Genomic DNA, 14,678 nt, shown 5'->3' on the forward strand with positions numbered 1-14,678 from the left:
AATTAACATTAAACACAGGAAGTTCACCAGGCACTTGCATAAAATCTTAATTAACAGTACTAAAGACAAGATATATAGTTAGATTAGACATTTACTGTAAGTAACATGCATATAAAGTGAGGATTTGAAAACAGGTATTATTTCAGTCAATGTGTGATCTGTCTCTACAGACATCAATCTACATAAAGATATCCCTGCCTTCCTGCTTCATCTCTCAGGGGAAATACACATAAATACCTAGAGATCTGCTCTCCTTGCTATCAGGTTGGAATGAGAGGCAGGTGATCCCCAGGGACCTGGATTCCAGGATAAATCAGGTTCTCGCCAGTCTGCAAAGAGAAGGAGCTGCCAGATGCTGAGCAGGGAAGAAGCTCCTCCAGACAGACACAGACACCACACCTGCACACACTCAAACACAACCCCAACCCCAACAGGGAGCCAGCTCCTATTTATGGCAAAGAAGAAGGATTCCCGTTGCCTGACGCTAAATTCACATCCCTGTTTTCTTGGCACAGCTCGTTACGTGCACAAATCCAAGCCCACTGTGGTTTAGAAAGTCTCGTTTTCCACAGACAGGTCAGAAATTCAGGATAAAGAAAAACTGAGCACAAACCTTCATATAAAAATCGGGGCTGTAATCCAGAAAAAAATCACAGCAAAGGCGTTTTTCTTACACCAGATCCCACACTACTGGAGACATTTTCTCTCTTCATAAATAATTCCCAGAGAACAACTGGCTGACCAGAGGGTGTCATTACACTGCCTGTGATATAATATCCAACTGCAACACAAACCTTGTTCCCAAATCCAAACAGGAAAAGGGGCAACTGTACATTGTGGTCACTTGGAGGAGAGCACTGAGAGGAGAGCAGCAGCTTGGCACTACACATAAAAGCCAACAAGTAACACACTTATTAGCTCTCTTTCGCTATTGTACAGCAGAGAAAACAGCAATTCATGGGAATTAAACAGCCAAATGAAGACACTGAAATTACCATCAATGCCCTTCCTCAACCTTCAAACTTATTTAGGAAATGAGCTACAAATACAGGTTGGCAAAGGGTTTGAAGAACAGGGTTAACTCCAGAGGAAAGATTTCGTTTCCATTTTTCACAGCTTAAATGCTTGTCTTCTTCAGTGTAATTTCTGAGAAGAGGAAATGGTTCAAAATTCAAAGTTTTGGAAGCTTTCCACTCCCTTTTACAAATGAGAGAACAAGGTCAGCTTTCACAGACAGCAGGTGGCCAAATTATTTCTTTATTTAAAGAGTTAATGCTGAAAGATAATTCTCCTCCAGATGGATGCATATTCATGACTCCCAAGGTTAGATTCTGCAGTGGTTTTACAGTCATGTCTCAGGCTCAGAGACAGAGAGAGAGTAATTCCAGCTTGAATGGACATTCAGCCCTAAAAGAGATTTAGGGACACCAATCTGTTGAAGTTTTCTCCGTGACACCTTTTCCCACTCCAGGTCTCTTTAAATCACCAGTAGTTGAGCTCAATGGGGAGTTTATTCCTCAGAGGGCACGGAAAGAGGGGTGAGGAGCAGAAATGTCACAGCATCAGGACACAGCAGCACTACCTGCCCACGTTATTTTGGGACCTGCCAAGCCAGAGGCGCTGGTGGTGCTTTGATATCCACAGCTCCATTTGACTTTCCAGCTGGAATTATTGACAGTGTGGGAAGTGGCTGCAAATGTGCTCTGCGGGGCTGTGAGAGGGGCCAGGCTCTGGCAGAGCCCTGAGATCACCGCTAACGATCCAAATCCGACCTGCCCCGGGAGCTAATTTTAGGATTACGAGCTTTGACAACAGCTCTTTAAAAATAACGCCCTCCTTCTCCGGCCGGGTCAAGTGTCACCGACGGTGCCACCTGTATTTTGGGCACATCTCACCTTCTTTTTCACACAGCAAAGAGCTGGTGTGCAGTGAACACCAGAGTATTGCAGAATTACAGAGCAGTGTGAGGTCAAGCCATTGTGCACTGAACCAGAAATTCTAAATGCAAATTAATCCAACGGGGCAGTGAAAATACCTCCCCAAACTCTACAAAGGAATTTGTTCCCCAGGGATTACCTGCTTGAGTGAAAGCATTTCGTCAGTTATTCTCACAAACTGAGCAGAAAAATGAATGTGTGCCTTGACTGAAAGGTAACAATCTGAAATAAATTCAGTTTACCAGGTTAGACTTGAATAGTATTTTCAACAGAGTTAAGGACAGCAGGAGACTGTTTCCATTTTGGAAGGGAGAAGGATATTCAATATTCTTGCCAGAGGATGTGTCTGAGGATCTATTACTAATTAGAGAAGTCCAGCCTTGCCCCTTAGGCTGCTTATGGGGCAACAGGCACCTGCTCAGGCCCTCAGAGCTCAGCCTGAGCACAGGAGGGACTGCAAACAACACAACCAAAAAACCTGCAAGACCACAAAATATCAGCTCCATTCCTTAAGCCCCGGTGTTTTCTCACAGAACTGAAATTTTTTAAATTCATATTCATCTAGATCTGTGCTCGTGTGTCACACTCCATATTTTGGGAAGGTACCTGCTGCTAACGACTAATTACCCAATGATTTCGTTAACTAAATTCATCTGGCACTTTATTAACATGAGGCAGACGTCACCAAGTGCAGTTTCTCCAACTCACCTACACACCACAGACATGAAACCACGTTAATAAATTCAGTAGGCCAAAGGCAAATGCTCATCATGACAGAGATTAGGGGGGAAAAAACTCTCCACGCTACTACTGGTAGAAGCTGAGGGATTAATTAATATTTTTACTTTATGACATGAATTTCTAAGGAGAAGGACTGTTCAAGGAACAGTGCAAGATGCAGACACACCTGTGCACACAACCAAAACACTCCTTTTTTCAATCACCCCTGTCCTTACATCTAAAACACTACTTTTTTCAGTGTGCTGCCTGCCAGCACAAACTACAAGCCTGTAAGGAAAATGGAGATTGATTTAATACCCTACTCACACTCATCAAAGCCCATTCATGGCATAAAATTTCAAGTACCTTCCCTCACAGCCACCAGATTTGCACAATCATCTTGAAAAGTCAACACACTGTCCTAATTCAACTGGCATAACTGGTGACAACATCAGAGTCCTTTAACCCTCCGAAAACTGAGCTACCTGCAGCTCCTGAGATTAGACAGTGGGAAGAAATCCTTCCCTGGGAGGGTGGGGAGGCACTGGTACAGGTTGCCCAGAGAAGCTGTGGCTGCCCCATCCCTGGAAGTGTCCAAGGCCAGGTTGGACGGGCTTGGAGCAGCCTGGGCTAGTGGAAGGTGTCCCTGCCCATGGCAGGGGGTAGAATGAGATGAGCTTTGAAAACCTTTCCAACCCAAACCAGTCTGTAACTCTATGCCTAATTAAGTTGTTGTAAAATTGCAAAGCAGGAAACATATCTCCCAAAATGCTCCATCCCCACCACCACCACCACTGGAGGAATGTTACGGCCAAACCCCAGGGTTTTACACCAGGATTTGCTGCTCAGCAGTCGGGCTCAGAGAGGAACTGAGGATGTGGCTTCACGTTACACTCAGCTCTCAGCTGGCCAAGGGCTGCTGTGGAAGGCAGAGTCCTGCTCCTGCTGCTCTGCTGCCTGGAGATTCCGGATGGAATCGCTCCAGCGAGCCGATCCCGCACTCCGGGGGAGAGCTGGGGTTTCTCACAGCTCAGGTCACCCAACCAATTAATCCCAAGGTCACTGTAATTACCTGCAAGTGCACCACAACTAAGGGCAGTACCAGTCACTTCAGCAGTTCCACAGCCCTCTCCCGTTCCGACTCCGCACCGGGAACCTCCGACTGGGCAAGTTCCAGAGGATGGTTCAGCTTTGGGACTTGCTTTCAGCAGGGACCTGGGCAAGGGCTGCAAACAGGGCTTCTGGCAAATCACCCTTTGCTGCCTTAGGAGTACATTAATTCCATTTTGGACAGCCACAGAGGAGGAGGAAATTTGGTCCTCTCCTCTTTCAAAATTAACAAACACCATCAAACCTTGGCCCTGCCCCTTTTCCACACTGATTTTAGCTCTGTCCTGCAACACTAAATGTTCAGCTTTCCCTCTTACTCCTCCTTATTTTCTATCTTTTTACACTGTACACACCACACAGCTTCCAAAATCTTTTCCAGACAAACTCACTTCTTCTCCCTCTTCCTATCAGAGCTGTCCAATGCAGGATCACCACCTCGGCAGGAAAGGCAATTCCAGAGGAGAGGGCACAACCCTGCCACCAGCAGCCTGGATTTAGACTGGATTCTCCTCACCATGAAACAGAACTCAAGAACACTGAATAATACAAGAATAAATCACTTTGGTCAACTTCTGTGCTGCCCCAGTTCCTGGTTTTGAGCTGTACTCTAAGGTTCAGCTTTGATGGAAGTGAATCGCTGAAAGGTTTAAAAAAAGAAATCAGCACATTTGGCATGAAGGATTTTTCCTCATGATGCTACTTAAAACTTTACAATTCCTTCATTCAGTCACTTATAAGAATTATCCATATTCAAAAATGCAATGATCTGCTATTGTTTTATTATTATTTTGTTGATTTGGGGGGAATTAGGGAAAAAAAAAATCTGGCTCGAAGATGCCAGTGAATCCCACATTCTCCTATGCAGATATACAGGAATTTTCAGCTGTCAGCATAACAATTCCTCAAGTTTTCTGAATCTGTCCTCCAGCAGTAATATCCTACCTACTCTTTTATCTATTTTGGATTTTTAGACGGAAAATTATTTGAGTGGGAGTCAACTTGCTCGTTTCCCAGAGGATGACAAAGACTTGTTACTCAAAAGCATCTGTGCCTGTTCCATCATTAAAGGTCATTTTCTCCCAGTCAGCTCTGGCAGAGAACATGTTATACCCTCTTAGCTTTGCTGCTCTGCAACCAGCAACTCTGCCCATGGCCTTGGGACTCCAGATATCTTGTCAGGAGTCCACATGGAGAAGACAATACCTACCTCTGGCGTTTCCAAAACAGCTGAGATGGCTTGGACACATCAAACAAAATGCAAGTAAATCCCCTGGGTTGTGCTACTCCTCCCTGCACCTCCCAGAGCTGCCTGGTATCTCTGCTCTGGTGATTATTCCTTTAACCACAGTTTTCATGCAAGTCATTGAAAACCATTCTCTCTTTAGATTTAGAAACAGAACACGAAAGTGGCTTAAAAACTCACTCCATTTTCTAACCTTTTTTTTTTTTCCATCTAGTCCAAATGCACCGAAGAAATCCCAGCCCATTAACATCCATCAGGGAACAGTAATGAATTCATCAATACTCTACAACACACCGTGCTGAATCATTCAGGAGCTACATCTGCAGCCAGGAGGGCTCACCCGACCCTCCTCACACCGGCTGCAACCACCTCCCTGAAGAAGGAAAAATGAATGTATTAAGATGACCCTCAAGTTTGTTATCCCTCCTGAGGGGGTTGGTGGTGTCTCTCCACACCAGTATTTCCACAGCAATCAAATCCTGCCTGGTGTTGCTCCCCCCTGGACATCACCTTCCTTTGCCAAGCCACGCTTGCAAGAAGCTTTGATTACTCTTTTTTTCTACAAATGGCTTTTCCCTGCTTGTGAATGTCCAGGGCAAATATATTAAGCCTTAAAATGAGTTTTTAATTTGCAAAGAAAAAAAACAAACAAACAAACAAACAAACAAAAAACAACAACAACAAAAAAAAAAAAAACCTCAACACCAGGCTACTGCAATTGTTACAGTGCCACACACTTGAATCTGATTTTTCTTTGTTGTCTATTTACAGAGCCATGGAAGGGACAAACTTCTTCCTAAACAGTTGTTAAGTTCTACCAAAATCAGCCACTCCTGAGAGAAAATAATTATGGAGTGACATGAAAGTTTAGCCACCAATAAAAAAGCCCAAACCCGAAAAGGGATGGGGAGAAACCCTACCATGGAGTCCAATGGTATTAAATTACTGTTCTCACAACAGAGAAAGGAAAAGGAATTTAATCTTTAAAGAAAATAAATCAGCCTTAATAATATAAACAAAATTATCCCTAAATGTAGATTGGAAACTCCTCTGCTGGCTTTGCCTTGCCCAGGTACACCAAGGCTGGTCCGCTGCAGTTTCCCAAGGCTGGAAGTACCTTGTCCCTGTGTTTACACTCTCAGTTCTAATGGATTCTACCCTAATTAACTCCCAGAATAAAGAGGTTTTTGTTAAGGTGGCCCTTCGAAACCAAGTACAGTTAATTCAACCCTCAATACCTTTGCTGCCTTAACACAAATGTCTCAGAACACATACACATGTGTCTACATATCCTCAACTCCCACAGCTTAATTCAATTAATACTATTAAATCTTTAATGCTTGGCTTCAAAGGCCTTTTTTTTTTTTAATTTTTAACAGCTCTCATAGGTTAGCACGAACGTTTTAAGTCTTTCTCCTATATTTTAAATAAACTCCTCTTTTCTCGCCACTTTGATGTTCACCTTTCTAACAACCCCACGCTCCGCGAAGAAGCCGAAGAAGCCGCTGGAAGTTTTGTTTTCAGCGGAACGATGACATTACAAGCTCCAAAAGATGCGTTAATCACCGAGCTGGAATCGGGGAGGGTTTTTTTTTTTCTTCCTCTCACCTGCCCTCTGGGCTGGGAGTTGGCACCAGAACCCGCTTTCATCAAAACAGTGTAGAAACCCGCGAGGAGAGAGGATGCGACTGGAGGGAGGGGGGTTGATTTGCATCTGTTTAGCACGGAAGGGCAGGCGGGGCTTAATTCTCTTTACTCTGGTTTCCCATGAAAGGAGAAAATGCCCAAATCACCATATTTTATTAAAATACGAGTTTTGACAACAGACTAGCTGGGCTTGATGGCAGCACAAGCCTCATGGCCTCTAAGGGCACATCTGTCCCATAGGTTGGATGGGCACTGGATGCTTTTTTTTAACTCTTCCCTTCTCTTACTTCAACTACAAGACCCTCCCCACCTTCCCCGTCTCACTTTCTAAGTTTTGAATTGGTGAGATGAGAGACAAAGCTTTGACAGCACATTTCAGGCCTTTCTATAAAGCATAAACTAAAACAAGAAAAGAAAATAACAACAAACAAGCACAAATTTTCCTCCTCTCTTAAAGTTTATTTTTCTTCGGAATAATAATAAGAAATCCCTTCTTAAAATAAAACTAAAAACCAGCATTTCCAGGGACAGGAAAGGCACTATAGTGTTATATACACTATCCAAGCTGACACACACAATAAAAAAAAAAAAAAAAAAGAAAAAGATTAAAAATTTGGCTATAAGCCAAAGCATCCAGACAGAACTTTGTGTGGCACATAAAGAACAAAAGTATTCCTGCATTCAGGATGTTCCAGCGTGTTTCCTGCATTTACACCTGGAAAGGCAACAGTACTAAACAACCAGGTGCTGTGTTTGGCATCAACTGCCAGTCCCAGATCAACAAATCCCTCACACCTTCAAAGTCCAGGACGTGCTTACACACTTTGCTTGATCCAGAACATCACCTGTGGAACAGAAACCAACCCCTCACAGAGCAAATTAAAAAAGGAGTAATGAAGAGAACCTACAGAACTCTCCTGCTGTTCTTCACCTCCTCAACATTTCAGCAGCCTGCAAGGAAAGCAGAGCTCCCTGCAGAGCACCCCCCAATATTGTACACCTTCAGCTGGTCATGTTCTGACTTTTAAAGCTCATGTAAATACTCTTAGAGGCATCATAAGTTTGTATTATTATGAAATTAAATATACACAGACGCTGTTGGCTGGCAGACAAGACACCAAAATGCCAGTTGAGTGTGTTTAAAGCAGCAGGCTGGGCAAAAGGAGATTATTCTCTAGGTAGTCACATGTAAAAAAGAGCCAGACATTTCAGTCTGTCTCAGTGTTCCACAAAGGGGGCAGCGATTTGTAAATTTTAAATACAACACTTAAGCAGTTTGGAGACTAAAAATCCTTTGATGATCTACCTCAGTGCTTCTCTGCAATAAACCAGTTTAAAAGTGATTTTGCTGGACTCAAGCTTTTATACTTCGGCTTCTCTAGAAGTTAAGAATTCTGAAAGCCAAGTAAAACCAATTTTAAACATTCCTGTATTTTACTTCCTTATTAAATCTTCCCAAGAGAACCAGTAAACATATAAACACAAATATCTTTCAGAGGAATCATCCAACTACCAATAAAATCTTCAGAAAGCAGCTGTTTGGCTGAAAAAGTATAAAAAACACGGGCTGCATAACCACGGCTCAGTGCAAGTTTTCCTGTTCTTCTGAGCAGCAAATAGAAATTTCTGCCTTTAAAATATATGTAAGTTGTAGAGATTCTCAAAAATTACAATATTAAATATTGATTTCTGCTCTGCATTTGCTCACATTAAGGAAAGTACTCGGTGTCACCTCTGCTGTTTATCTAAGAACATTCCAACAGAGGCATTATCTTTACTTTCTGAGAAACTCTTCTAAATTGGTAGACAAAGTTTAACTTAATGAACTCTGCTCAACAACAGCAGCAAAAATATAGTAACACTTCTCACTGGCAATAAGCATCCCAAGCCCTTAAAAATAAAAAAAATACATCACTGCAAGCAGTAGAACATTACAAGAAGCAATCAAACCCCTGCAACAAGGTAGGATGGGCTCAGAAGGCAAATATTTTATTAGATAACAGAACAGAGGCAAGTTTATGCTTTCAAATGGCCATGAGAGAGAGAGTTTTTTATCAAATAATTAAAGTACATGGGCAGAGGCATTTTAAAGATGCACCAGATCTTCCCTGGATCTGAATATTGCTGATGATGCACAATTCAGGAATCTCTGAACAGACATCACCAGTCACATTCCAGCAATGTCACCAAATGGTAGGGTGTTTCACTGATTAATTAGCTAAGTGAATAATTAAAAGCTTTAAAGTCCTGTTTTTCAAATAATAATTGAAGTGCTTTCCTTTACATGCACCATGTGGCAGAGCACATTCTGCATCAAGGAACAAGCATGTTAAAACAGTTCTAAATGGAACTGCAGGATGAGGATTAATTAATGATCTTGAATTCTGGCTGATTTCATAGGTTAGAACAAACATCTCTGCCTTACTGCTGTTGTCACAAGGCTCATCCCTGTCCAAACAGAGCTGAAAGTCAGTAGAAAAGCAGCTTCAGCAGCAATTGGGTCAACAGATTTGGCTGAAGAAATCCTCATTACTAAAAGGAACAATAAATAAATAAAAATCAGGAGAACGACAAAACTAAGATGCTCACCCAGCCAGAAACACACACCAGGAACCTCCTGGGAACAGAATTCCTACAGGGAAACCTGTTTGAGGGGCTCACTCACGTGTGTGCCTCAGGAGAGGAAGTTACACCTTAACAAACACTTAGGTTTGCCTCTCCTTGAGGAACATCAGAACTGTCTCCACCAGTTATTTCAGGGAGCTTTGTCCCACAAAGGTCTTGTTTGTGGGCTGCAGAGCCCTCACACCGGAGAGCAATTCCCTCCTGTGATCAGTCCCCACGGAGCCAGAAGAACTGCTTGAGAAAGGAGGAGCTTTGCCAACCTGAGGGTTGCACAATCAGGGGGAAAAAAAGCACAACAAAAACCAGGGAGGGGGATAAATTGCGACTGACAAAAACTACAATCAAGAAAGAGCTGGTGACAGATTGCTATTTAAGTACAAGGAAGTGATTTAAACAGGAGCAGTTGTAATAAGATTATACGATTCTCTATTAAGATTCTTAAAATGTCTTTGTTCTGGCAAAGCTCTGTAAAGACCATTGCCCTTGCAAAGGTTCAGAAACTACTAAATTGATGTTAAGTCTAGAAATTAATATGATTTCAGAGAATAAAGAAAAAATTGCAAAAGAACATCCCAGACATCATTAGTGCCTCGCTGCCCGTGCTGACAGCTTTTTCTAGCAGGGGTACAGCGTGTATTGTAGCATTTCTTGGTGGCAAAACTCAAACCCAACCAGAAGCAGGGAGCTCACTCTGCCTGGGTTTCTGCTTTTCAATAATGAAAACTCCCAGGCTGATTTTAGAAGACATCACATTATGTAAGTGACATCTCCAGAAGGGCAGGAAAGTCTCTGTGAGGTTACACAGGAGGAAGATTAAATCAATGTCTGGCTGTTGAATTTCAGCCTTGACCCCCAGACTCCACCACAGATCTTTAAGGAGATACCCTAAAACAGCAGCCCCCAAAATTAGCCATTACTCCTGCAACACTGAAAAGCAAACAAGGCAAGTGAGTCTTCAGATTCCTGCAGGGTGGACAGAAAACACCTCTAGGTAAGGTGTCTGGCCTAGTTTTAAACTAATAAGCAGCTTTGAACTTGCAAAAAAAAATTTTATGACTTAATTTGTTGAAGTATTGTTCGCTGAGTGCTGCACTGTGAGCATAAAAGAGCAAATGATTCACAGATTAATATTTTACTGGGAGGGATAAGAACAGGAGTTCCTGCTGAAAAAGAACATCCACCAAGACTTTGGGTCTAAAGGTGATCAAATCCATGTCATGGGAAACACAGCCAGGAGACAAGTGGAGGAGGAACCAGGACTGCTATTCAAATAAACACTGACCAGATGCACACACCTGCAAAGGACAAGGAGTGATGAGTCAAGAAAGTAGGAGGAGAGAGAGGAAAGTCTTCTCCTGCCTGGGTCACCCTCCAAAACTCTCCTGCTCCTCATGACCTGTACCTTTAGTATTTATTATACAGCGACACGACAAGACTCAGCAACTGCAGACAACATGAATAAAACAGCACTGGGAGGAGAGGCAGGAGCTGCAGAAATGTGGAAGGGAACTGCAGAGGTCTCATGCACAAATTTCAACTGATTACTTGAGACAGCTCCGGGAACTCGACTCCTGATTGTGGAAGGAGAATTATTACTTGCAAACAACTTGTATGTCTGAGGACAACAAAACATACTGTGTTTGAGATTCCTTAAAGCTCTACCCAGCCACCTCCACCATAAACACAGATAAGTGCAGCCTCCAAGGCAGAGCTGTATCCAGGCCTGGGTTGGGACTGGTTTTACCCAGTCCCAGAGGTAGAACCAGCTGCACTCCCACTGCCAGTGGGGACCTGTTCATGCCTGAGCTCCGGTTTCCCCACCTGGAAAGAGCTGGATTTTGCAAGCCAAGGCACAGGCAGAGTGAACAGCCCAGGCCTGACCTTGGACACGAGCTCCAGGCACTCGTTAGAGGCATTTCTGTTAACAGCTCTGAGTGATATGAAACACAGAGACACACTATTAACAATTAATGCAATCCAGGGGACTGGTTCTGAGATCAGTTCAAGTTCAATTTTTGTAACAATACCAAAAAATGAGCTACAAATTACATACACAGAAGAAAAGCATCTCACTAGCATAATGAGTCAAAGTTGTATCTCCACATAAAAATGCTCAATAGTGAATTACAAACCAAATCCTGCAAACACCCCCAGTGTCCAGGGACACTGCAACCAACAGACACAAAATACTTTTATATTTTGTTATTAGTATAATCATTCATGCAAACTCCACTGTCAGATATTTACAAGCATTTATCTTCTTGTGGGTAACTGAACACGTGTACTACAGTTTGAAGGAACTCAAGCTTGGTCCTTTAAGCTACTCTCTCCTTAAAAGCTGCCTACAACCCCTAGTTACCTATCAAACACACCTTACAAGTGTCTGAGGCAACTGTTTTGCTTTTATCAATGGTTTGGAGCATTGTCATAAAATCAGGCAAACGCCAAATTTGGAAACCAAAGACAAAACTGTTATTGGCAGCATGATAAATAAGGAATACCAGTTCTTCTGGAGCTCTCTACCTGTTGCTCCACTCACCGAGAGGCTCAGCCACCGAGGTCCAGATCCACCCTGGAGCTCGTGGTCTCTGAAGTCACCTGCTCTGACATTGAACCAATCCTGAATCCTTTTCCCTCACAGAACAGGAAAACAACCCTGTAACAGCCACCTAAACCAACCTGGACTTTTCACAGTCTGTTATCCAGCACACACCAGCCTGGAACCAACCCGGGCCATGCCAACGCCAGCGGCCCCACATGAGCCCCGGCAGGGTTTATTCCAGAGGGCAGCATCCATGTTGTTCTCCTCCATGGAGTCTCCTGCCTTCCTAATGAGCAGCCAGGCTACTGAAAAACACAAAAACCCGCTGTTCTTTGAAGCACTTAAGCCAGCAGGGTACTGGTACGTCTCGATATTTTCCCTGCACAGATCAGAGCGAGGCAAAGTGGAAAAAGAACATTACAGGCGTTCCTACAAACCAGGCACATTTCATTTTCTATTAGTGCCATTCCCAAGGGACAATTTAGAGCTCTGCAAATATGGCACTGGAAGACTGGAAAGTTGCTTCCTGAGTACCAGTCATTAAATAAAGATATTAGAGAGACTTATATTCTTGTAGACCAAACAAAACCGATAGTCATTTCCCCATCCTACGTATGAGATCTAAGAAAAGCACGATCAGGAATATCATAACTGCTCTGTAATGTATTTCTCCTAAAACTGATTATCATTTAATGATTTCTCTCCCTAAAAAGAAAAAAACAAAAACAAAAACAACACAACAAACCCCAACCACAGAAGCAAAACACTAATTTCTGTATCAAGAGAGACTATCAGCATTTTATGAAGTAACAAATTAGGCCTTTGGCATTTCCCAGCAGTGATCCAAGATTTGAGGCTTCTTAAAAGCTCCAAGTTTGAAAGCAATCAAATGGCTGACAGCTGGAACAAAATTAGCATGATTAACCAGTTATGTAAATAATGATGTGGTCAGGCCAAGCTGAATCCATTTCTGCTCCCTGCATTACACTGGACATCAGAAGTTTGTCAACTCTTCATTAAAAGTGACTGTAGGAATAATGGAGGTGAAAACCAACCTGAACATCACTGGCCAGGCCACCTGACAGCCAGGGATCTCTCCTCTGGTCCTCACGGGACCACCAGGGAATTCACAGCCTAAATATTATCCAACACTACTTGTCTCCTACCTAGGGAAGGGGGCAATTATTTTTTTTCTAAGGAGAGAAGTCCATGAAAAGATGGAGAAAGATGGAGAGAGGCTATTTGCCAGAGCATGGGGTGACAGGACGAGGGGAATGGCTCCCACTGCCAGAGGGCAGGGATAGATGGGATACTGGGAAGGAATTGTGAGGGTGGGGAGGCCCTGGCACAGGGTGCCCAGAGAAGCTGTGGCTGCCCCATCCTTGGAAGTGTCCAAGGCCAGGTTGGATGGGGTTTGGAGCAACCTGGGCTAGTGGAAGGTGTCCCTGCCCATGGCAGGGGGTGGCACTGGATGGGCTTTAATGCCCCTTTCAACCCAAACCATTCCATGATTCTATGATCCTGCTGGCATTAGATTTCATTTCCTAAAGGCTGATATTAATTTTCATCCCTCAGTGCATGTAAAAGTCAAGCTGCCCTGCAGGAGAACCCTCGTGATGTCGCAGAGTTACTTCATGGCAAGGAGGAAGTTACAATCAGCACCCCCAAGTCAAACTTCCTCAAATGTAACCCACAATCAATTCAGCCTTATCAGCATCTGCCTCCAGGAATGCACACTCATGGGTCATTTGTACTTGATAAATTTTGATAACTTAGTTAAATATTTAATATAGGCAGCATTATCTCTGAAATTCGGTCAAGCTAGTTTACCATTACTTCGAGTTTATAAAGGAAAATTTATCAAAAGTTTTGATTCTTCCCAATAAAACACTGTATTTGAGTTTGCTCAAAAATAACATATCTGAGAATCAGCCAAGACAAACATAATTAGAAGCAATTCCTAAATAGGCTACATTTTGCCAATAATATCACTGCAATATATTTATATTTCTAATCAAAAATCATTCTAACATCCCACATTCTACATCCCAACAATACAATTTGCTGTGACCTTGTGTCTCACAAAACACAGCAACACACTGGAATTATGCAAGAGTTTTGTATTACCATAAAACATGTATTTCAGTGGAGAGAATAATAAAACTTAATCTCATGGCCTGATTTACATTCTGAACTCCTAAAGTCAGACTCCACAGCCCGTAACATCTGCAACGCCTTCCCAAGCTGAACTACTCTTCAGACCTCCTGTTGAAAATGGATGGAGAATTCAGAGTATTTTCTTAGTAGGCAAGAACAAGAAATATGTCCAATTGCTGTAAATTTTAAATCTCACTTGGCTTTTCAGCTCAGCGACGATACCACACTTGAGAAGGGGGAGGGGGAAGCATTACACACCCATAAAACTGAGACCAAACGCTACCAATGTTAAAGCCCCGTGGCTCGAAATTCTCGTATTTTAATGTTTCAATATTTATGTTAAAACCTTATGGCTTTCAAACAGGGAGCTTCCATAGCGGGCAGGCTGTGATAATTACTGTTCAATACATTTCCCAGCAATAATGCTCAATGTAATACAGCTGGCTGACTACCCAACCCCAATCTGTAGCATCACAGGTACTGCAGGTAATTAAAAAAAAAGAAATATATATATATGTGTAGATAGATAGATAGATAGATAGAGATATATCACAGACCCCTTGTTAGGGTTGGAAGGCACCTCCGGAGACCATCTAGTCCGACACCCCTATATAAAGCAGACCTTTTAAAATCATTAAAAGCACTAATACACACCTTCCAAATGGCGATATTACTGGAAACAGAATAAAACGACCCC

At 42.8% G+C, this 14,678-nt stretch overlaps 1 protein-coding gene across 3 annotated transcripts in view; it reads right to left on the reverse strand.

Moving 5' to 3' along the window:
• The window catches only part of EPN2 (epsin 2), a 35,953-nt gene extending 24,807 nt beyond the window's left edge, over positions 1-11,146 (reverse strand). The window contains exon 1 of one of the 3 annotated variants that reach the window (XM_018089262.2): positions 11,104-11,146. The gene's annotated coding sequence lies outside the window, so the exon portion shown is untranslated. Of the gene's footprint in view, positions 1-237; positions 312-9,082; positions 9,105-11,103 lie in introns of those variants that run through there. The other 2 variants (XM_018089263.2, XM_018089261.2) reach the window with 2 other exon arrangements.
• Between the last annotated feature and the right edge of the window lie 3,532 nt (positions 11,147-14,678).

This window comes from Manacus vitellinus, unplaced genomic scaffold (assembly GCF_001715985.3).
Source record: "Manacus vitellinus isolate BGI_N305 unplaced genomic scaffold, ASM171598v3 scaffold_12_pilon, whole genome shotgun sequence".
In the NCBI taxonomy this organism is placed as follows: Eukaryota; Metazoa; Chordata; class Aves; order Passeriformes; family Pipridae; genus Manacus; species Manacus vitellinus.